Source organism: Sapajus apella, unplaced genomic scaffold (genome assembly GCF_009761245.1).
Source record: "Sapajus apella isolate SASKATOON/1434 unplaced genomic scaffold, GSC_monkey_1.0 scaffold31, whole genome shotgun sequence".
In the NCBI taxonomy this organism is placed as follows: domain Eukaryota; kingdom Metazoa; phylum Chordata; class Mammalia; order Primates; family Cebidae; genus Sapajus; species Sapajus apella.
This window is the reverse complement of record NW_022436971.1, coordinates 19,488,740-19,511,370: the sequence shown is the minus strand read 5'-3', so window position 1 is coordinate 19,511,370 and position 22,631 is coordinate 19,488,740. Positions and strand designations below refer to the sequence as shown.

The window sequence follows — 22,631 nt, the reverse complement described above, 5'->3', positions numbered from 1 at the left end:
CCCAAGATCATGCCATTGTACTCCAGCCTGGGTGACAGAGTGAGACGGCGTCTCAAAAAGTATATATAATAAAAATAAATAAATAAATAAATGAATACAAAAGGTGACAGTGAAGTTGGGCTAACCTGTGAGAACAGCATTTGAGCCCCTAGCCTTCTCATCTCGATTCTCACCTCTGTCTTCTCCAAAGCACCCCTGTTTTGGAGCTCCAGTTGGTGACTGCAGGAGGCTTCAGATCTGATTTAATCGGTCTTTTCAGGGCCACCTACCAGCTTGCACCTCCTCTAGGAAGCCTTCCTGGCTCTCCAGCTCCCATAGGCATGTTCTTCTCTAACATCTTCTTGTGAATATTTAGAATCAGTGGTTTCTGTCCTCCTTCTTCCCATTTTCCACTTCTCAGATCTCTACTTGGCCTGAAGCACCTTCCAGATCCCAAGAACTTCCCACTTCCTCCACATTCTGACTCACAAATTGAGCAGATTCCTGTGAGGCACACGCAGCCGACTGCTAACTGGCAGGGGTGAGCCCCAGGACTGAGCAGGCCCAATCTCAGTACGCTGGGTACCAGGGACTCCTGCTGGGAAGCTTGTGCTGCCCATCATCCTGCTCCTGAGGGGTCTGGTCCATGAACCAGCAGCATCAGCGTCCGCTGCAGGCTTGTTGGAAATGCAGATTATCAGGCACCACCTCCAGACCCATGTGACTGGTATGCGCCATGAAGTCAGAGAAGCTCTGGCTTTGCCCCACCACGCAGCGCTCCTGGGTCAAGCAGAGCCAGGCATCGGCAAGGCGAGGAACTTCCCACAAGGCTTGGGGCCTGGCTACTTTCCTGGCAGGAAGCCTGCCATGTGGATGGCAGTGACACTTAATCCTGCCTGCACACAGGCATCGTCCAGTGTGAACTGATGTCAGGCCCCTTTCTCAAAGATCTGATTAAATTGGTCTGGGATGTGCCCAGGAATGGGTCCTGTTTTGTTCTCAGATTATTCTAATCCTTGCCTAGGGTGGACCTAGTGGCCATCAAAGGACAGAACATTCTTCTCCCCAAGAGGACAAGGGATGAGGAGCCCAAGCTGTCCCATTGGCATGGTCCTCGGCTGCCTGGGCCAGGTTTCTTTAATCAGCCTGGCACAGGGTGGCTGGGCACTGAACACTCAGACCTGGCAGGAACCCAGGCCAGAGAATAGCTTCCAGGGAGAGCCAATATTATAACTACATCAGTGGAGAGGATCTGTCCAAGAAGAGCCCTCTGGGACAATAGAAATGATTCCTTCATTCACTTGCAGAGAAGCTGGGGTCCGGCCCTGGCCCTGGTGGGGAGTCACTCCACAGGGGCCCTCCAGCAGCCCGGCTGTGAAGCTGCAGGTTGGTGGCTGTAGAAGGCTTCAGGGTGCAGCCCTGCAGTGGCCTTTGCGGCTGAGATAGAGTCAGAATCCCCTGCATGGCACGTGAAGCACCGTGGCCTGACCCTCGCTTGTCTTTCAAGCCTCCGTTTTTGCCATTTCCTGACCCCAAATTCACATTGCAATAGGGAGCTGCATACAGTTGTGCACGTGCGTGGCAGTTCTCTCCTCTGGCTGTTTTTGGATGCTATCCCCTTCTTTGGGGGCTCGCCCTTGTCCATGCTCCTCACACCTGAAGCATCATCACTTTCCTAGAATGATTTCTGGGTCCTGCCCAGTCTGCGCTCCGCGTTCTTCTCTGTGATTGGTGGTTCCCACCCCACTACGGGCAAGGATGTCCAAAGTCTCCCTAAGTCATCTGGCGCCACCTCTGTCCTCCACAGAGCCTGTGTCCCGTCCCACGTCCTTCTTTAGAATCACAGTAAACCGAGCAGTGTGAAAAATCTGGCATTGCACAGTCAAGGTGTCTAACATTTGGGAAAGAAAATGTGCCCTTCCTCGGGAAACCCACACAGGACTTTTCCTGACATTCAGCAGGACCTCCCCCACCGAAGCCTTTCTCTGGGTTCCTGCCCCAGCACGAAAGCTCCATGGCCTGGGAAAGCAAACCCTAGAGCCAGGGCTGGCCAACTGCTGCCCACAGCAGAGGCCCAGCACTGCCTATGTTATAGCTAAAACTAAAGCTTTGTGGGAGCACACCCATGCCCACTTGTCTAGATGTCGACGGTGGCAGCTTTCAGGCCACAGCCTAAGGCAGAGCTGATTATTTGCCACAGGAAGCACATGGCCTGCAAATCTGAAACTCTCTGGCCCTTGTTAGGGGAAGTTTGCCAACCCTGGCTCCAGAGAGCCCTGAAACCAGCCCTTGGCACTTGGGGTACTGCTCCTTGTCTAAAGCATAGTCTTATTTTCTTACTGCACTTGAACATAGATAACAAGTTATGTCTAATGTGATTGGTTTTAGGGCCCCTGAAGAGGTGCAGGACTTGGGGTCAGATGACCTGGTTTTAACTTCTAGTTCTACAATCCACAAGGTCTGTGGACTTGAGAAAGTTAGAAAGTGCCCCCAGTTCTTGGTCTCCCTATCTGTCCAGAGATCAACCTCCAGCCTCCAAATGGACCTAAAGACTTGGCAAGTAAGGGAAAGGCTTGAAAATGCTGCCCAAGCGGCCCTCCAGAGGAGACGGCGTCATGCAAATTCGTCTGGTTGGGAGGGGTCTGTTTGTGTCCTCCACCAGGAATGACCCCAACCTCCCATCTCTCTTTCAGGCCAGGCCTGGAAGATGCTGCACAGGAGCCCCCACCTCAGGCACCTTTTATCTCAGTCCAGCCTCATCCCAGCCTTTCCTAAGCATCCCACGCCAGGACACACACGCCCACCTCTCCATCCTGGGACCTGGCCAAGCTGGGCCTTGCCTGGTGACACCTCATGCTCCCCAGCAGTGAGCACAGAGGCTCAGCATGTATTTGCTGGATGGACTTCACCCATTCCCTATTCCCTGTCTCTCTCTCCTTCTCCAGTTCCCATTTGTTACCGGTAGCTGACAGTTACTCCACAGCAGAGATGAAGCAGGCAGCATGGGACCAGAGAATAGATAAGAAAAAAGGAACTAGCCCAATGTTGCACCCACAAGCTCAGATTTTGAATAAAATGTTCTCTATCTAACAGTACTTAACATCTATACAACTACCTGGAAGGTGGTAAAAGAGAGGAGTTTGGTGTCTGTTGCTTGTGGATTGTACACACAGAAGTGTGTGTGTGTACTTCCCTATTGTTTGTAAAGAGATAGCCACTGTCTTCCAATTCATTTTGTACTCACATTTTGCCCCTGGATGGCAGGGTAGAACTGATTAGAAATAATGGCTGGGAGCAAGCGGGGAAGAGACGGCTAACACAGACTCAGCTTGCAAACCTGAGTCCATGCTCACTGTTGAGGTGATAGGGGGGCGGAGCAGACAGAGTGGCCACAGAGCCTCTATCTCTACATCCTGGTCCATGGCTGCGAGGAGCTGAATCTTGGCTTCCATGCCATGCCAGGTCTCACACAGTTTTCATGGTTTTATTGACAAAAGTGATTTAATGACTAAAATTAAACAGAGTCAGCCATTTGAGACCATCAGGAAACAATAAATCAATGTGGGAATGTGAGTTTCCCAGAAGGCTGAGCATTCATCTTTTAAGCTTAACTTTTTCATACTTTGGTCATTTTGTATATAAATCCTTTAAATTTATTATACAATTTCCTTTCTCCTTAAGAAGAGCAAACAACATATATTGTGACGGACTGCAGTGATATTTTTGGAGTTCCACAGTAAAGTTTTCTGCTCTTTTAAATAGCCCCAGGTTACTGTATCTTTAGAGTTTCTATGTTGGTTTTGGTAGTTTTCAAAGCTTTATTTATTTATTTATTTTTCTGTCAGTCATCAGGTCTTATTTCTTCTGCTATTGGTGCATTTTCCTATAATAGCAATGTTTCTCCAGGAATATTTTTTTCTAATTTAAGAGAGAACTAGAAATATGAATGAGGAAGCTAGTTAAATATACATATATAAATTAAGAGCAACCTGAATTCGAGTGAAGATTTAGAGAGTTCTAAAGAAAGCCAAGGACACAGCATTTATAACAAGGATTTTGTAGATTTCACTTCAACTGATACAAAGATATTTTATTTATATATGTTCTTATTTTGTATCTGCTTGTTATTTAGTTTCTTATTTTGTAGCTTTTGGCCATTTTACTAATTAGTGAGGTTGCTAAAAGGCTAGATTAGAAATATTTGAAGTATTTGACTGCCACATGAATATTTCACTTTATATAATGATATCAAATGTTCAGATTCAATTAAGTTGTTCAAATGCCTGATTAAGTGGCTAACATGTATGAAACCCCTCCAAGTCTAAGACATGATTCTGTTCTCTGAAGGCGACTCAGGAAGGGTAAGGGAGTTCATATCCCACATACTAGACAAGAGCTTGAGTGCCATGACATAGGGACTCTCTGGGCTTTCTTGAAGAAATTTTCTGGATAGCTGAACAAGCTCTCTAAGAAAAGACAATTTTTTTTTTTTTCTTTTTCCTTTCGTTAAAAAGATGACTGCAAGCATTCATCATCTCAATTTTGGTTACTCACATATTCATATTATGTTTTAAATACAAAATCTGCATGTTCTTGGCCATGCGTGCAAACAGGATATTATAAGCAACATCTTCTTCTGCTCCCTATAGCTGGTGCCTCTGTGTGTGTGTGTGTGTGTGTGTGTGTGTGTGTGCACGCGCACACATAAAAATTGTCAAATGGGTGCTTTGATGACCTTGGGTCGCCGGTCCGTTTTTGCCAGATGAATGGCTGTGTGACACCCTCAGTTAGTGAATTCCACGTCTGTATATATTTGTGTAATGGACTAAGTGAGGGCTCCTGTAGCCCAAGACCTGAGCGAAGAAAAGTGGTCCTTGGAAACTCACTTGGAAACCCAGTCCCTTTGACACAGGCATGGCAAACCCAAGGAGCCACACAGGCAGCTGACACAAGGAGCCGAGCCTCAGGCTCAGTGCAGCAGGGAGACGCGCCCCAACTGACTTGGACAGCGGGTAATTACCAGGGGCACACACGGGCCTGGGGAGAAAGCTAGAGATCTCAGACAAGGATGTTTAAAACCCTGTGCAGAGCGAAGAACTATGTCTGTGGAAGGAATGCGGCTTAAAGGCTACAAGTTTGTGACTTCTGCCTGGTATCACCGACAGAGGACATATGTCGTCCATTGGGAGACCCAGTCGCCAATCCAGGCACAGAACTGTTTTCTGATGTTGGCTTAGTGATGAAAAAGAAGAAAAAAAAAACCATACATATATATACACAAATATAATCAATTTGAATGTCCGTCTCTGGAAGGCATGCCTCCCCGTTCTCCTCAGGCCTTGCTGCTCTCCGCTGTCTGACACTAGGCCTAGTTCACACATTTATATTTTCTACCTGTTCCCTCTAAGCATTTGCATTTTTAACTGTGTATACAAAATGTATTTTCCTCTTTTTTCTGTTTGCAGTTGTGGTTTCCCATCTGATCAGGCAGCTAAAACAGCGAAACTGATGGCTAGGCAGAGCCCAGAGTGTGTGAATAACGTCCCGGCCTGGCCATGACGGGGGTCCAGCATTTGCCCTCAGCCACGACTGGGGTGTATGTAGTGTGGCTTCTTTCTTCTTGAACTGTACAGTCCTGGTCTGTAACATGCAGAGTTAACTGTGACATTAGAAACAAAACACACAAAGCGCAGATTACAGCGCCCGACACCTCATAGGAACTCAGTATGTGGAAAGTCATTATCACCGTGGTAGTTATTTTATGATGATTATTTTTATCAGTGTAACTTATGTCAATGGACAGGAGTGACAGCTGAACAGCGCTGGAATCACCCAGTGCAGAAATGCTTATATTCATAAACTTCCATGGCTCCTAAGCAGGGTGTTTCTTATATCCAAATACAATAGGCGTGGAATTCTAAAGCCCCAATTAAGTGGAAAAGGTCGCTTGAGAGGTAACAATAGGCCAGAGCCAAGCAACAACAGAAAAGCTACTTAGTTTGGCAACCTTTGTTAAGAAGAATCCTTCAAAAAAGCCCCCCTCAGAATCCTCTGAATGGGGCCCGAACCAGCGTCCGTCCTCGGCCTGTCACACACAGGGTTAATTGAACGCTTGGGTTGGGGGTGGGCCCCCCTTTTGTAGCAGTCACCGGTCACAAAACAAAAACCAATTGCTGGGTTCAGAAAGGGCTTTCCAGCTTACGCTCTGTGCTGAAATAAGCCCTCCAATTCTTCCTCCTGTTTGACCGGAGGAGGTGAGGACAAAATTAAATCTTTCAAATACACAGAGTTTGCTGAAAAAGGTGAAAGTTCCACCCCAAATTCCTGATGGAATGCGGACTCCGGGTGGAGGCTTTGCTCCCTTTGTCTCCGTGCTGTGGGTGCATCGCTGGCTCCTGCAGCCGTGCGGGTGGGGGATGGGAACCTGTCCAACTGAAACCCCAGCCCCCCACCTCCCTGCCCCTCAGTGCCCCAGTCTCCCCCACACCCCATCCTCACCCCGAAATACTAGTCTGCACGCTGTAATTAAACCTGGGGTCCTGGGGATTTTGGATTCCAGTGGAATCCTGAACACTCGCCCCGGACCCTGCATCCTTGCAGCCGGAGATTTCTTTAGTCACACATGGCTTCCCAGGTAAACACGCTTGGACACGGTTCCAGGCGGAAACTGAATGAGCACCTTACACTCGCTTGTCAGGGACCAGTTTGTTTAATTAGACAAGCATAAAGTTATCATATTGAAAAACGTAAAATTGTAGCTAAAAATGGAGAGTTTAACCTAGCTTTCGCAAGTCCTTCACAGACTATTTTTCTTAAATAAAATATTTTCTTGGCCACTAAAGGTGTTTATTTTCTATAATAGACAAACCGGCATAGTGGAAGATAAGGGCTCTTGTTACCAAACAGCTGTGCTGTAAGGATATTACGTGTTCTTAGCCAAAGTGTTTAATTTCTTTGGGCCTCAGTTGACTTCCTGTAAAATGTGTATGATTTGCCTATCTGAGAATATAATCTGGGGTTTAAATCTGATTCTTTTCTGATTTAATTTTTCTAAATACTCAGTCTGAAATTCAGATTAAATTCAATTGTTCTAATTCATAGGTTTGATTCTTTAATCGATGAAATAATACTAATAGGCACTTTTCGAACGTGTAGATGTGCAAAGCACTGCCCTAATTCACCTGCTCATGCCATCCTTTTAATTCTCAGAGTCATTTTGCACTTGGACACTTTTATTATTCTCAATAGACAGACAGTGACACTCTGGGCAAGTGAGGCTAAGCAGCAGGCCCAAGGCCACAGAGTTAGTAAGAGATGGAGCCCAGATTCAAAGTGAGGTCTGCTGACTCCCACACGAATGCACGGAGCAGGACCCCATCCATCCTCAGTCGGTGCACGGCATTTCATGTAGAGGAAGTTCGCGTGGTTGCTCCATTTGAGTGTCCTTTTCTCATTTCTCCTGGCTCAGCGTTTAGTTGGAGATCTACCTGTGAATATTACGACCTCACGGAGGTTCTGGATGGACAGTTGGTTAACACACAGGTTCTTTATTTCTGAACTAATCCTGCCCAGTTGCCGTCCACCTGGGAAAGAAGGGAAGGCCAAGCATGTCGCAAAAATGTCTCAGACACGCACCCAGGATGGCCCCACAGGCTGGTCTTGGGAGAGGTCCCTTGTGTCCAGGGACTCTCTCTGGTTCTTTAAAGTAGTGGAATGGTTTAGTCTGGTATTTTCTGTAGGTGGATGTGTGGACCCCAGACCTGAAATCTCCATGCCATGGAGCTCCAGTCACCAAGGCACACCAAGCTTAGTCACCAAGGTCACAGAGGAGTGAGAATCACGGGCAGCCTTTTCTAACCACCGTTCAGACACCTGGGTCTCCATCTTTCTTCCTAACATGGTGAGCAGCACCTTCAGGTGTGGACTATCACATGGCAGGAGACCGGGGTTCCCATCCTGGCCTCGCCATTTCCCAGTGACTTGATCGCTGTACCTATGCTCCCCTATGCTCATCTCTCTGACTGTGGAAAGACAGAAAGGCAGGTAAACAGTCAGGGAAAATTCCTGGTATGACACAGGACATTGGTGATTCAGGAGATGTGGAGAGATGTGATTTTTCTTTTCCTTCCTGCTCAAGGCACATTCTGAAGATGCTTTCATAGCAGGCATGAAGGGAGCCATTTAAAAAGAGAGATGCTTTTCTGGGGTCAAGGGGAGGTTTGGATGCCAGGTTCCTGGTAGGGTTCTAGGCTGAGGTGGCCGGTAGTATTAGTAATGGTGGCGGTGGTTATAGTGATGACAGCAGTAATACTTATTATAATTCCCGGATATCCTTTGCTTTATGAGGATTTTCTCATTCTCACAAATCTTATAAGGTAGATAATTTATTTTTTCTATTAACAGATGAGGGACCTGGCACCTGGGGAAGTAACTTACACAAGATTCAGGGCCACAAAGGGGAGCTGTTTGTTTTAGCCTAGACTGATGTGAGCCCAGTTTTGCCCGTAGTGGGTGGAGAGCTCTTTCCCAACAAAGCCCAAGCCTCGTTTACTTCTGGGACCCAGTGCCCAGCCCCAGCCAGTAGCCGGAGCAGCTCTGGAAAACCGCCCCGTTTCTTCCATCTCCCACGACCGCGGACTCACTGCAGACCGGGGCAGATGCCGTTGTTTTGCTTGTCTCCTTATTTCCATCTTAATTCTCTCCACTCTTCTCCCCTCAGACACAGTAGTAGAGAAAGTAGTAGAAAATTATCGGATGCTACTTGACATTCACTGAAGGTTTCTACCGTCCTGCTGTCATGTTTGTGTGGCGAGGGAGAGGGAGGGATGAAGGTGCATTCCGAATTGCGTCCCCTGCAGTCTGCTCCTGTTTGCTCCGGGTCCACCAGTGGGAGCCAATCCTATGGTAAGAACAACTCAGATCCTCTCTCGCTCTTCTTCATTCTGCACTGCCATCGGAGAGAGTTTTTCTAAGCCTTCCTGTGGATGACACCAACCTCTAATTGGCAAGTCAGTATTAGCTGCCCGTGACCTACCTGTAGGGCAACATCAAAGTTGCTTAGGATGTCATGAGCAGCCCTCGCTCCACGTTCGCTCCTCACGTGCCTATCCAACCCTTGTTCTCCACCTCCCTGCTCTCCCCACACCACCCCACGTGTCAATGTGACCCCACTTCTGTAGTGTCAACCTCGCAGATACCATTTGCATATCTGTAGTGGACACTTAAGGTGACTCAAGGTATATCTGCTGAATCAATGCATAAAGTAACAGTAGCCAAACGGCACAACCCGCGGCCTCCCGGCGGCCCCACCTGCAGTGCTTTCTTTAATATTCTCTTATCACACACTTCCGCTCAGAGGACTCCCTTGACTCAGTTGAGTCAAGGCTCAACTCCAACTTTTCTCTTCTTCTCTGGAGCTTTTTCTGTCTTATCTTGCCCCAAGTAGGGTTAGCAGAGTATTTGCTCTCCTTGGGGCTCATTTTCTCAGAAGCAGAAGTAATGGGAAGGAAGCCAAGTGGGTGCTTTCATGGGGAGTCCTGTGGATTCTAGTGAGTCCCTTGTGTTGTTCTTCAGGATCTTCTAGAAGAAACACTTTCATTCCTCATTTTGTGTACATGTCCTCTGTCCTTATTACCTCTCAACCCAAATGCCATTCTGCCTAGAGTGTCCCAGTTCTATTTAAAATGAGCAGTAATGGCGTTCCCTCCGGTGGCAGCCCCAGGAACCCAACCCAACGCCCTTTCTCAATTGCACACCTTCTTCACTTGGCTTTGCAACAGACGAACATCTTCTTGAAGGGAAGACCTCTCCATCAATTTTACTATGCAAAGGCTTCTGCTAGAGGTTGTAGGATTATGGCATTGACCAAGGCACAGACCTTCCCCTCAAGTGTTTATCATCAAGGGGCACAATAGATATGCACCATTGACTAAAACACAGTCATTTGAAAACTATTAGGGGAGCTTAGAGAAAAGTACACCTTCTTCTGCAGGAAAATCAGTGAAGACGCTAAGAAGGAACAGGATTTAGTCTTGACCTAAGGAATGAATATGTTTTAATAGGCAGGTTTGGGGGTAAGGTGGGGTGATGGGGAAGTCATCTGGAGCTAGAGAAGCCAGGTTAGAGGGATGGAGTTTGATCATGGGTAACAGTTGAGCGGGGAGTAAGAAGACAGAAATTTTATGTCAGCTCATTACCCTTTACTCTTTGGAATCCATGTTTTTCAAATAGCCTAAGATCCTAAGCAATGACTGAATATTGAACAGACCTCAAGGATTTTAAAATGTCACACACACACACACACACACACACACACACACACGCACGCACATGTTAAACAGGAGTAAGATCCACCTAAGATGCACAAGAACATTTATCATTCCAGATATTTTAACTTGGCATTATGCTGATAATCCCTAATTAGGACAGTGCCCGATAATTAAACACATGACATATAAGATAAGAAATTAAAGGCCAACACAGACATCAGTTAAGTTCTATCTGGACATTATTTAGCATTCATTCGATATGCTTTCATTATTCAAATTATTGTACGTAGACTCTAATACAGATTGGTGTACTGGATCGCCACATGAGTGTTTGGCACAGAACAAAAGAGCTGCTCAGGAAATCTGGAAACTCGTTATGCATTCGCTGTGCCTGTGTGCCCCTGTTCGGGTGTGACCTGGCTTCCGGAAGAACTGTCTGCAACCCCCTGTATAGAACTTCAGGGTGGGCACTGAGAGTCATCACGGAGTCTCACTTGTGTCCTGGGAGCTACCATCTAACAGGGACAGAGGCTCGGGTGGATCGGAGCCTTGGAAAGGTCCTGATCATCCCCAGATTCAGGTTTTCCTTTCAAGGAAACTTTGCTCAGAAGGTTGTGGTGAAGTTCCATGAGACAGTACCTACAATGTCTGAAGCACGTGGGGTGGTATCCAGCAGGCTCTCCTTAACTATCAAGTCTCCTTCCTCCTTCTCTCTCCCCAGGTGATGGAGCCTCAGACATGAACTCCAGAGAGCAGCGCAAGCCCAGCCTGACCGCATCCTCACAGGGTCCTCCACTACCTGCTTCCAGGCTGATGTTCTATTACTGGCCATTTCAGGCCATGATGATGATCTCACTGGACCCTTTCTCCATTAAGCAATGAGATTTTTCAGGGAGGGACTGTGGCTTATTCATCTGTGTGCTCCACCTGTCACCACAGAGATCAGAGATACTTCCCGATAAAGAAGCATACCCGTGTAGCAATTCCCCTCATTTACTCTTTACCACATCTGGCACAAGGGAACATCTTCTCACCAGACCTCTGTGATGAAAAACAACAACACCAAAAGCCCTCTGATACTGAACTCTTATTTTTTAGTTGAAGTTCATTTGAGACCCATGTCTTTGCTCTGCCAGAACTTGCAGTTTCTTGCTAACATCTCGTTTTCCCTGCACACCCAGCACTCCCCTGCCACAGGACCTTTGCACTTGCTATTTCTTCCACAAGAAATGCTGTTCGCATAGATACCTGCACTGTCCCTCTCACAGGTCCTCTGGGACTCTGTTCAATGTCACTGTATCCATAAGTCCTCCTGACTACCTTGTTGAAAACCGAAACTCCCGTGTTTCTCCATGCATCCTCCATCCCATCTTCCTTTTAATTTGCATCCATAGCCCTTATTATTACCTAACTTGCAGTATGTTTTGCTCTTTGTTTATAGTCCGTTTCCCTTTTTTAGACTGTAAGCTGCCTGAGCACAGGCATGTGTGTCTGTTTCGTGCACTGTAAAATCCCCAGTGCCTAGAACAATATGTGACACACCATAAGCAGAAAGTAGATACTTGTTGAATGAATAAGTGAGTAAACCATGGATTGAAAGCTCAGGTAGGGAGTTTGTTGGCCATTGCCAAGAGATGATGTGTCTGGGGTCATAGGGCTCTTAGCAGGTGGGGCAGCTATTACGTCTCACCTGGATGCAGCCCCAGTGACTGAGATCAACTGGCTTCCTGGAGACTGACTGTCTTCCTCTAGGACTGGATTGGGAACTGCGAGGCAGCCTCAACACAGAAACAAAGAGTGGTGCTTTGGGCCCTCTTGAGGAGCGTGTGATACCAGGAGGAGGGTGTGTGTTTTAAGGTCTGATGGATATGGCCTCTGTTCCCTTCTTTTACATCTGGATATGTTTCATCTGGCCAGTCTTTTAACCTTTTGAAATTTTGACTTTTCCATCTAAATAATTAAAATAAAGACACCGATTCCTAGTTTGATGGGTTTCTGTAGATAGATGCTCAATAAATGGTTGTGGAATGGCTTGTAAGAAATCAGAAATATTTGTACACCTCCTGGCATATAGGAGTCACGTAGAAATGGCAGGTGCTATGATGTAAATGGGGGCAATGTTCTCACCTCCCATAGTTACAATCTCAAGAAGTGCCCCAGGGGTGACCACCAATGGGGGAAGGAAGGCAGTGTTCAGTGGACAACCCGGTTCCACATGTACAAGCCATGTGCTACCCTCCTCGTGATCTGAACTCTGAGCCTCATCAGGAAGCAGGAGACAATGACCATCACCTTGTTCAGGAGGTGTTTTGATGATCAGCTGGAAACCCAGGCACAGCATGTCTGCATTCTGGGGGTCTACAGTAAACATGACATCTTCCTTTCTTATCTTCCCACTCATCTCTCTGCCTCCAAAGTTTCTACCCATGCTTTCTTATCACTTAGATTTTCAAAAATCTTTTTTTCTGTGTCTGTGAATCACTTACTATTGCAGGGTACTAGGCTTTATGAAGAAGACAGTGAGCATGAGTATTTAAGTATTCAGAAAGGCAAAGTAAGACATTTATTCAAATAGTTACCAGATCAGGCTCCTCTCCTCAGTACTAGACGGCTATGATAAATACCATGCGGGCTAGGGAGAGGAGAGCCAGTTCTTCCTATGTAGAAAAAGGGAAGCTTGAAAGGAAATGAGCTCATGAGGCACAAAAATACATAGAGAAATTCTAAATGCAAATTAGTAAGTGAAAGAAGCCAACCTAAAAGGCTACAGTATGGTTCCAACTATGTGACATTCTGGAAAAGGCAAAACTATGGAGACAGTAAAAGGATGAGTTGTTGCCAGGCACTGGGGGAGGGAAGAATGAATAGGTGGAGCACAGAGGGTTTTTGGGGCAGTGAAACTACTCTGTCTGACACTGTAATGGTGGATACATGTCATCATACATTTGTCCAAACCCATACTACTGTAAAACACAAGCAGTGAACCCGCATTTAGACTGTGGACTTTAATTCATGATAACGTGTCAGCATTGTTCTATCAAGTGTAACAAATAAAACAAGCTGAAGTAATATGTGAATCGGGGAAGCAGTGCTGGGGGAGAAAGAGCAACGCTGAATTCTGTACTGTCTAATCTATTATTTTATTAACATAGAATCATTATACATATTTATGAAGCATGTGACATTTTGTTACATGTACACCACAATGATGATCAAATTACCATGTTTCGACTACTTATCTCCTCTAATACTTATTTATGTGGAAAACATTTAAATCTAATCTTCTAGCTATTTTAAGGTATACAGTAAATTATTGTTAACTGTAGCCACTCTCTGTGCTATAGAGCTTATTCCTTCTATATAACTGTATGTTTGTATTCATTGAGCTACCTCTCTTCATCCCCTCTCTGTGATAAGAATCATTTGCCCTCTATCTCTATGAGATCCACTTTTTTGGTTTCTACATATAAATAATAGCACGTGATATTTGTCTTTCTATGCCTGGCTTATTCCACTTAAAATAATGACCTCTAGTTCATCCATGTGGTTGCCAATGACAGGACTTCATTATTCTGTGTGGCTGAATAGAATTCCATTGTGTATGTGTACACCACATTTTCTTTATCCATTCATCCATTGATGGACACTTAGAATGATTCCATATCTTGACTATTGTGAATAGTGCTGAAACAAACATGGGCTGCAGTATTCTTTGATACTTATTTTCTTGCCTTTGGATAACTACTCGGTAGTGGGATTACTGAACTGTATGATTCTGTTTTGTTTTCTTTTTTAGAATCTCCAATACTATTTTTTTTAATGGCTGTACTAATTTACATTCACATCACTCATTTATAAGGGTTTCCTTTTCTCCACATCTTTGTCAGCATTTGTTTTTTTTGTCTTTTCAATAACAACCATGCTATATGGATTGAGATTATATTTGCTTGTGGTTTTAATTTGCATTTCCCTGATAGTGATGTTGAACATTTAAGAATTATATCTATTGGCCATTTTTCTGTTTTCTTTGGAGGAATGTCTATACAGACCCGTTGCCCATTTTTGAATGGGATTACTTGTTTTTTGATGTGAGTTGTTTGAGGTACTTGTACATTTTGGATATTGGTGCCTTGTCAGATGAATAGTCTGTGAATATTTCCTCCCATTCTGCAGGCAGTGTCTACACTTTGTTGATTGTTTCTTCTGGTGTGCAAAAGCTTTTTACTTTAGTATATTCACATTTGTCTGTTTTGTTTGTTTGTGCTTTTGAAGTCATAGGCATGAAATATTTGCTCTATACCCATGTACCAAAGCATTTTTCTTATCTTTCTTCTAGTAGCTTTAGAGTTTCAGGTGTTAAGCTTAAGTTTTTTATTCATTTCAAATTTATTTTCATATATGGTAAAATACAAGGATTTAATTTGTTAATTCTGCATATGTATATTCAGTTTTCCCAGCATCATTTATTGAAGAGTGTCCTTTCTCTCTTTTTTTCCCCGTAATAAATACATGTAGTATAAATTATTTTTTAAATAGCCTTTCAGTTGGACTTCCTAATTCCTTTTATTTATTTATTTTTTTGGGAAGTTTTGAATGGATGGAAGGAAGGAAGGGAGGGAGGGGGAGGTGGGAGAGGTGAGAGAGGTGGGGAGGAAGGAACAGCAGAAGGAGAGAAGGAAGGAGGAAGAAAAGAAACATGTGTTGGCAAGTGATCTATCCTGGGAGCTCAAGGAACCCACTGACTTGCTGTCAGGAGACCTGAATTGAAATAGCACCTCTGTCCTGAATTTGTTGTGGCCTCAAAATACACGTTTCTTTAGGAGCTTCCGAGGTTTTTAAAATTTGTACAATAGGAATATCTGATTTACTGGAAAGATTAAACTCAATAATATGTATGAAAATTCCTGGCAGTAGGTTCTTGGTAATATGTTTGGTGAGTCTGAATATAACTGCTACCAGTCCACTCTTTTTTTTTTTTTTTTTTGAAAAAAAAAAAAAGAGAAAGATAGGGGGAGAGAGAGGAGGAGTCTTGCTCTATTGCCCAGGCTGGAATGCAATCTAAAAACAGGTGTTAAAAACCTCTTTTATGCCGATAATTGTGCTTAACAGCGGAGACAGTAAGGAATAGGGAAGAAAATAACAAACAGCCAACGAATGTTTCATTTAAGTCTGTGAGATGCTATGCAAGTGCTGAAGAGTGATTTACTTCCAATTATGTGGTCACTTTCCAAATAGGTGTAATAGGATACTGAGAAAAATGTATGTTCTGTGGACCTGGGGTGAAGAATTCTATAAATATTCACTGAGTTTACTTGTTCCAGGTCTGAGTTAAAAGCATAGATGTCCCTGTTAATTTTCTATCTCGTTGATCTGTCGAATATTAACAATGTGGTGTCAAAGACTCCCGCTATTATTGTGTGGGAATCCAAGTCTCTTTATAAGTCATTTAGAACTTGTCTTACGTATCTGGGTGTTCCTATATTGGGTGCATGTATATTTATGATTGTTGACTCCTGTTTTTGCATTGATCCTTTTACCATTATGTAATGTCCTTCTTTGTTTCTTTTAGCCTTTGTTACTATTAAAGTCTATTTTGTCACTCCTGTTTTCTGTTTTTTTTTTTTTTTTTTTTTTGCTCTCCATTTGATTGGCAAGTCTTCCACCAACCCTTCGTTTTGAGTCTCTGTGCGTCCTTGCTTATGAGATGGATCTGGATACAGCGAGCCGATGGGTTTTGACTTTTCATTCAATTTGCCTGTCTGTGTCTCTGATTGGGGCATTTAATCCATTTAAATTTAGGATTAATATTGATATTTGTGAGTTTAATCTTGTCGTTTAATACTAGCTGGCTATTTTGCCCATTAGTTGATATAGATTCTTCATCATGGAGATACTCTTTACCTTTTGGTAAGTTTGTGGGATGACTGATACTGGTTGTTCCTTTCTGTGTATAGTGCTTCGTTCAGAAGCTCTTGTAAAGCAGGCCTGGTGGTGATGAAATCTCTGAGTGCTTGCTTGTTTGCAAAAAAATTTATTTTTCCTTCATTTATGAAGCTTGATTAGGCTGGATATGAGACTCTGGGTTGAAAATTCTTTTCTTTGAGGATATTGAATATTGACCCCACTCTCTTCTAGTTTGTAGGGTTTCAGCTGAGAGATCTGCTGTGAGTCTGATAGGCTTCCCTTTATGGGTAACCTGACCTTTCTCTCTAGCTGCCCTTAGAATTTCCTCCTTTATTTCAACCCTGGTGAATCTAATGATTATATGTCTTGGGGTTGCTCTACTTGAGGAATATCTTTCTGGTGTTTTCTGTATTACCTGAAGTTGAGTATTTTCCTGCCTTACTAGGTTAGGAAAGTTTTCCTGAATAATATCCTAAAGAATATTTTCCAGCTTGGATTCATTCTCTTCATAACATTCAAGCACACCTATCAAATGCAAATTAGGTCTTTTCACATGGTACCATATTTCTTGGAGACTTCCCTCTTTCCTCTTTACTCTTTCTTCTCTAATCTGTCTTCTCATTTCATTTCATTAAGTTGGTCTTCGATCTCTGATATCCTTTCTTCTGCTTGATCCACTCGACTGTTAAAACCTGTGCATACTTCTCAGAGTTCTAGTACTGTATTCTTCAGTTCCATTAATTCACTTATATTCCTCTCTAGATTGTCTATCCTCATTAGGATTTCATCAAACCTTTTTTCAACGTTCTTAGTTTCTTTACATTGGGCTAGAACATGCTCTTTTAACTCACAGAAGTTTCTTATTATCCACTTTCTGAAGCCTAAATCTGTTAATGGAATGCACTCATTATCCATCAGGCCTTGTTCCCTTGTTGATGAGGAATCGTGATCCCCTGTAGAGGGAGAGGCATTCTGATTTTGGGTATTCTCAGCCTTTTTATGTTGATTTCTTCCCATCATTGTAAATTTATCCACCTGTTGTGTTTGTAATTACTGACTTTCAAATTAGGTCTCTGAGTGGACGTCCAACTTGTTGATTCCCAGTGCCGGAATCTGAGCAACCCACTGCACCGGCCAAAACAGCAGCGTTAAGATTCGTGGTGCTTTTCTGCCCGGGAATCTCCGGTCTGGCTTCGTTCTTGAGTCCCTTTTTGAATCAGCTGAATAGGCGACTCTGCCTTCCCAGAGCTCCAAACGTCGACCGAAAGGGGACCCAGTCCCGTTTACTCTGCACCAAGAACTGCCGCGCCGGGGCACTTGCAAAACCGCTGCACTGGCCACAAGAGTCATGCTGGCGACCCGTGGGGCTCCTCCTCTGGGAATCTCCTGGTCCGTGAGCAAGAATAATTTGTCTGAAAGTGTGGCATCCTTTCATTCTCTGTGCTTTCACTGGGAGCTACAATCCTTAGCTGCTAGTAATCAGCCATCTTGGATCTCTCTCGGACTCTAGAGTGTCCTTTCTCTAATGTATGTTCTTGGTGCCTTCATCAAAAATCAGTTGTCTGTAAATACATGGATTTATTTCTGTGCATTCTATTCTTTTCCATTGGTCTATGTGTCTTTTTCTATACCAACACCATGCTGTTTTTCTTGATATAGTTTTGTAATATATTTTAAAGTCAGATAGTGTAATGCTCCAGCTTTGTCATTTTTTGCTCTGAATTGCTTTGGCTACTTGGGGCCTTTCCATATAAATTTTAGGATTGCTCCATATTTTTCTATTGTGTGATGCATGTCTTTGTTACTTTGATAGGGATTGCAATTAAATCTTTAGATTGCTTTGAGTGATATGATCATTTCAAAAATGAAAATTCTTCTGATCCATGAGCATGTGATGGCTTGCTGTTTGTTTGCATCATCATTTTTTTCATCACTTTTTGTGGTGTTTGTTGTAGAGATATTTTACATTTTTAATTAAATTGATTCCTGTGTATTTTATTAATTAATTTTTTTGTTGCTGTTGTAAATAGAATTGCTTTTTAGCTAGTTCATCATTTGTATGTAGAAATATTACTACTGGGTTTTTTATGTTGATTTTGTAGTAACTTTACTGAATTTGGGGATTAGTAGTTCTAAGAGTTTTTGATAAAAGTCTTTCAGATTTTCGTTTTAAAATGCACACAGACACACACACACACACACACATTTCAATAGTTTTGGGGGTACAAGTGGTTTTTGGCTTCATGGATGAATTATATAGCGGTGAAGTCTGAAATTTTAGTGTACCCATCACCCAAGTAGTGTACACTGTACTCAATATGTAGTATTTTTATTACTCACACCCTCCCTTCTGAGTATCCTCTCAAGATGGGTCAAAGACTTAAATCTAAGACCTGACACCATAGAAATTATAGAAGAAAATCTAGAAAAAACTCTTTTGGACATCATCCTAAGTAAAGAATTTATGATTAAGACCCTGAAAGCCAGGTATAGTGAGGGAAAGGAGCCAGTTTCATTTTCTACATGTAATTAGTTTCCTCAGCACCATTTATTGAATAGGGTATTCTTTCTCCAATTTATGCTTTTTTATGCTTGTTGAATATAAGTGGTTTGTAAGTATTTGGCTTTATTTTTGGGTTCTATAATCTGTTCCAGTAGCCAGTGTATCTACTTTTATACCAGTACCATGATACTTTCATTACCATAGCCTTGTAGTGTAATTTGAAGTCAGGTAATGTGAAGTCTCTGGATTTTTTTCTTTTTGCTTAGGATTGCTTTGTCTATTCAGGCTCTTTGTTTCGTTCCATATGAATTTAATTTTTTTTCTAATTCTGTTAAAAATGATGTTGGCATGTTGGTAGGAATCACATCTCAATCAAAAGTTTGACTTTGTCTTGTGAATCCCAGGCAAAGGCCAACTCTTATGGGCAAATTTCAGGTGAGATCAACCTGGCTTTTCATCCCTGATTTGAATCTGTATATTGCTTTAGATAGTATGTGTGTTAGTTCATTCTCACACTGCTATGAACAAATACCTTAGACTGGGAAATTTATAAATAAAGAGGTTTAATTGACTCACAGTTACACATGATTGGAGTGGCCTCAGGAAACTTGGAATTAGGTCCTCACATTTCAAAAATCAATCATGCCTTTCCAACAGTCCCCCTAAGTCTTAGCTCATTCCAGCATTAACCCAAAAGTCCAAGTCCAAAGTCTCATCTGAGACAAAGCAAGTCCCCTTTGTCTATGAGCCCATACAATTGAAAGCAAGTTAGTTACTTCCTATATACAATGGGAGTACAAGCATTGGGTAAATACAATTGTTCCAAATGGACAAAAATGGCCAAAACAAAGGAGTTACTGGCCCCATGCAAGTCCAAAATCCAGTAGGGGAGTAATTAAACCTCTAAGTTCCAAAATGATCTCCTTTGACTCTATGTGTCACATCCAGGTTATGCTGTTGCAAGAGGTGGGCTCCCACAGCCTTGAGCAGCTATCCCCCATGGCTTTCCAGGGTAAAACATCACTCTTGGCTGCTTTCACAGGCTGCCAATGAGTGTCTATGGCTTTTCCAGGTGCATGACACAAGCTGTTGGTGGTTATACCATTGTGGGGTCTGGCAAATGGTGGCCCTCTTCTCACAGCTCCATTAGGCAATGCCCCAGTGGGGACTCAGTATGGGGGATCTGACCCAACATTTCCCTTCTGCATTACCCAAGCAGATGTCCTCCATGAGGGCTCCAACCCCTGCAGCAAACTTTTGCATGGACATCCAGGCATTTCCACATATCCTTTGAAATCTAAGCAGAGGTTCCGAACCTCAATTCTTGACTTCTGTGCACTGTCAGGCTTAACACCACATGTAAGCTGCTGAAGCTTGGCACTTTCATCCTCTGAAGCAACAGCCTGATTTGTACATTAGCCCCTTTTAGCCAAGGCTGGGATGCAGGGCACTATGTCCTGAGGATGCACTGAGCAGGGGGACTCTGGACCCAGCCCATGAAACTATGTTTTCCTCCTAGGCCTCAGGGCCTATAATGAGACGGGCTACTATGAAGGTCTCTGTCATGCCCTGGCGATATTTTCCCCATTGTCTTGGCACTACTTATGAAAATTTCTGTAGCCAGCGTGAATTTCTCCACAGAAAACAGAATTTTCTCTTCTATTGCATTGTCAAGCTGAAAATTTTCCAAACTTTTATACTCTGCTTCCTTTTGGGTGCCTTGCCACTGAGAAATTACTTCAGCCAGATACCCTAAATTATCTCTATCACGTTCAAAGTTTCACAGATCTCTAGGATAGGGCAAATGCCTCCAGTCTCTTTGCTAAAGCATAGCAGAGTTGACTTTCACTTCAGTTTCCAACAAGTTCCTCATCTCCATCTGAGACTACCTCAGCTGGGACTTCATTGTCCATATCACTATCAACATTTTTTTTTCTTTTTTTTTTATTGCATTATAGGTTTAGGGGTACATGTGAAGAACATGCAAGATTGTTGCATAGGTGCACACATGGCAGTGTGATTTGCTGCCTTCCTCCCCTTCACCTGTATCTGTCATTTCTCCCCATGATATCTCTCCCCATCTCCCCACCCCCCCGTCCCTCCCCCATTTCCCCCTAACAGACCCCAGTGTGTAGTGCTCCCCTCCCTGTGTCCATGTGTTCTCATTGTTCAACACCTACCTATGAGTGAGAACATGCGGTGTTTCATTTCCTGCTCTTGTGACAGTTTGCTGAGAATGTTGGTTTCCAGGTTCATCTATGTCCCTACAAATGACACAAACTCATCATTTTTGATGGCTGCATAATATTCCATGGTGTATATGTACAGTCTATCATTGATGGCCATTTGGGTTGGATCCAGGTCTTTGCTATTGTAAACTGTGCTGCAATGAACATTCGTGTGCATGTGTCCTTATAGTAGAACAATTTATAATCCTTTGGATATATACCCAGTAATGGGATTGCTAGGTAAAATGGAATTTCTATTTCTAGGTCCTTAAGGAATCACCACACTGTCTTCCACAATGGTTGAACTAATTTATGCTCCCACCAACAGTGTAAAAGTGTTCCTATTTCTCCACATCCTCTCCAGCATCTGTTGTCTCCAGATTTTTTAATGATCACCATTCTAACTGGCATGAGATGGTATCTCAATGTAGTTTTGATTTGCATTTTTCTAATGACCATGATGATGAGCATTTTTTCATGTGTTTGTTGGTCTCATGTATGTCTTGCCTTCTTTTGTAAAGTGTCTGTTCATGTTCTTTGCCCACTTTTGAATGGGCTTGTTTGTTTTTTTTCTTGTAGATCTGTTTTAGTTCTTTGTAAATTCCGGATATCAGCCCTTTGTGAGATGTGTAGGCTGCAAAAAATTTTTCCCATTCTGTTGGTTGCTGATTCACTCTAATGACTGTTTCTTTTGCCGTGCAGAAGCTGTGGAGTTTGATTAGGTCCCATTTGTCTATTTTGGCTTTTGTTGCCAATGCTTTTGGTGTTTTGGTCATGAAGTCCCTGCCTACGCCTATGTCCTGAATGGTTTTGTCTAGATTTTCTTCAAGGGTTTTTATGGTGTTAGGTCTTTAAGTCTTTAATCCATCTGGAGTTAATTTTAGTGTAAGGTGTCAGGAAAGGATCCAGTTTCTGCTTTCTGCATATGGCTAGCCAGTTTTCCCAACACCATTTATTAAACAGGGAATCCTTTCCCCATTGCTTGTTTTTTTCAGGTTTGTCAAAGATCAGGTGGTTGTAGATATGTTGTGTTGCCTCTGAGGCCTCTGTTCTGTTCCATTAGTCTATATCTCTGTTTTGGTACCAATATCATGCTGTTTTGATTACTGTAGCCTTGTAGTATAGTTTGAAATTCAGCAGTGTGATGCCTCCTGCTTTGTTCTTTTTGCTTAGAATTGACTTGCTTAGAATAGGCTTTGTAGTCTCTCTTTTGGTTCCATATGAAGTTTAAGATGTTTTTTTTTTTTTTTTTTTTTTTTTTTTCCAGTTCTGTGAAGAAGGTCATTGGTAGCTTGATGGGGATAGCATTGAATCTGTAAATTACTTTGGGCAGTATGGCCATTTTCACTATATTGATTCTTCCTAACCATGAACATGGAATGTTTCTCTATCTGTTTGTGTCCTCTCTTATTTCGTTGAGCAGTGGCTTGTAATTCTCCTTGAAGAGGTCCTTTATGTTCCTTGTTAGTTGTATTCCTAGGTATTTTATTCTCTTTGTGGCAATTGTGAATGGCAGTTCGTTCTTGATTTTGCTCTCTTTAAGTCCGTTATTGGTGTATAGGAATGCTTGTTATTTTTGCACATTGATTTTGTATCCTGAGACTGCTGAAGTTGCTTATCAGTTTCAGGAGATTTGGGGCTGAGACGATGGGGTCTTCTAGATATACAATCATGTCGTCTGCAAATAGAGACAGTTTGACTTCCTCCTTTCCCATTTGAATACCCTTTATTTCTTTTTCTTGCCTGATT

At 43.1% G+C, this 22,631-nt stretch overlaps 1 protein-coding gene across 7 annotated transcripts in view; it reads left to right on the top strand.

Annotated features, from left to right (window-relative positions):
* LOC116562075 overlaps positions 1 to 22,631 on the top strand; it is a 102,408-nt gene that overhangs the window by 7,908 nt on the left and 71,869 nt on the right. The window contains exon 2 of one of the 7 annotated variants that reach the window (XR_004273749.1): positions 7,719 to 7,879. The exons of the other annotated variants lie outside the window; for them this stretch is intronic. The gene's annotated coding sequence lies outside the window, so the exon portion shown is untranslated. The remainder of the gene's footprint in view (positions 1 to 7,718; positions 7,880 to 22,631) is intronic. 7 annotated transcript variants of the gene reach the window in all.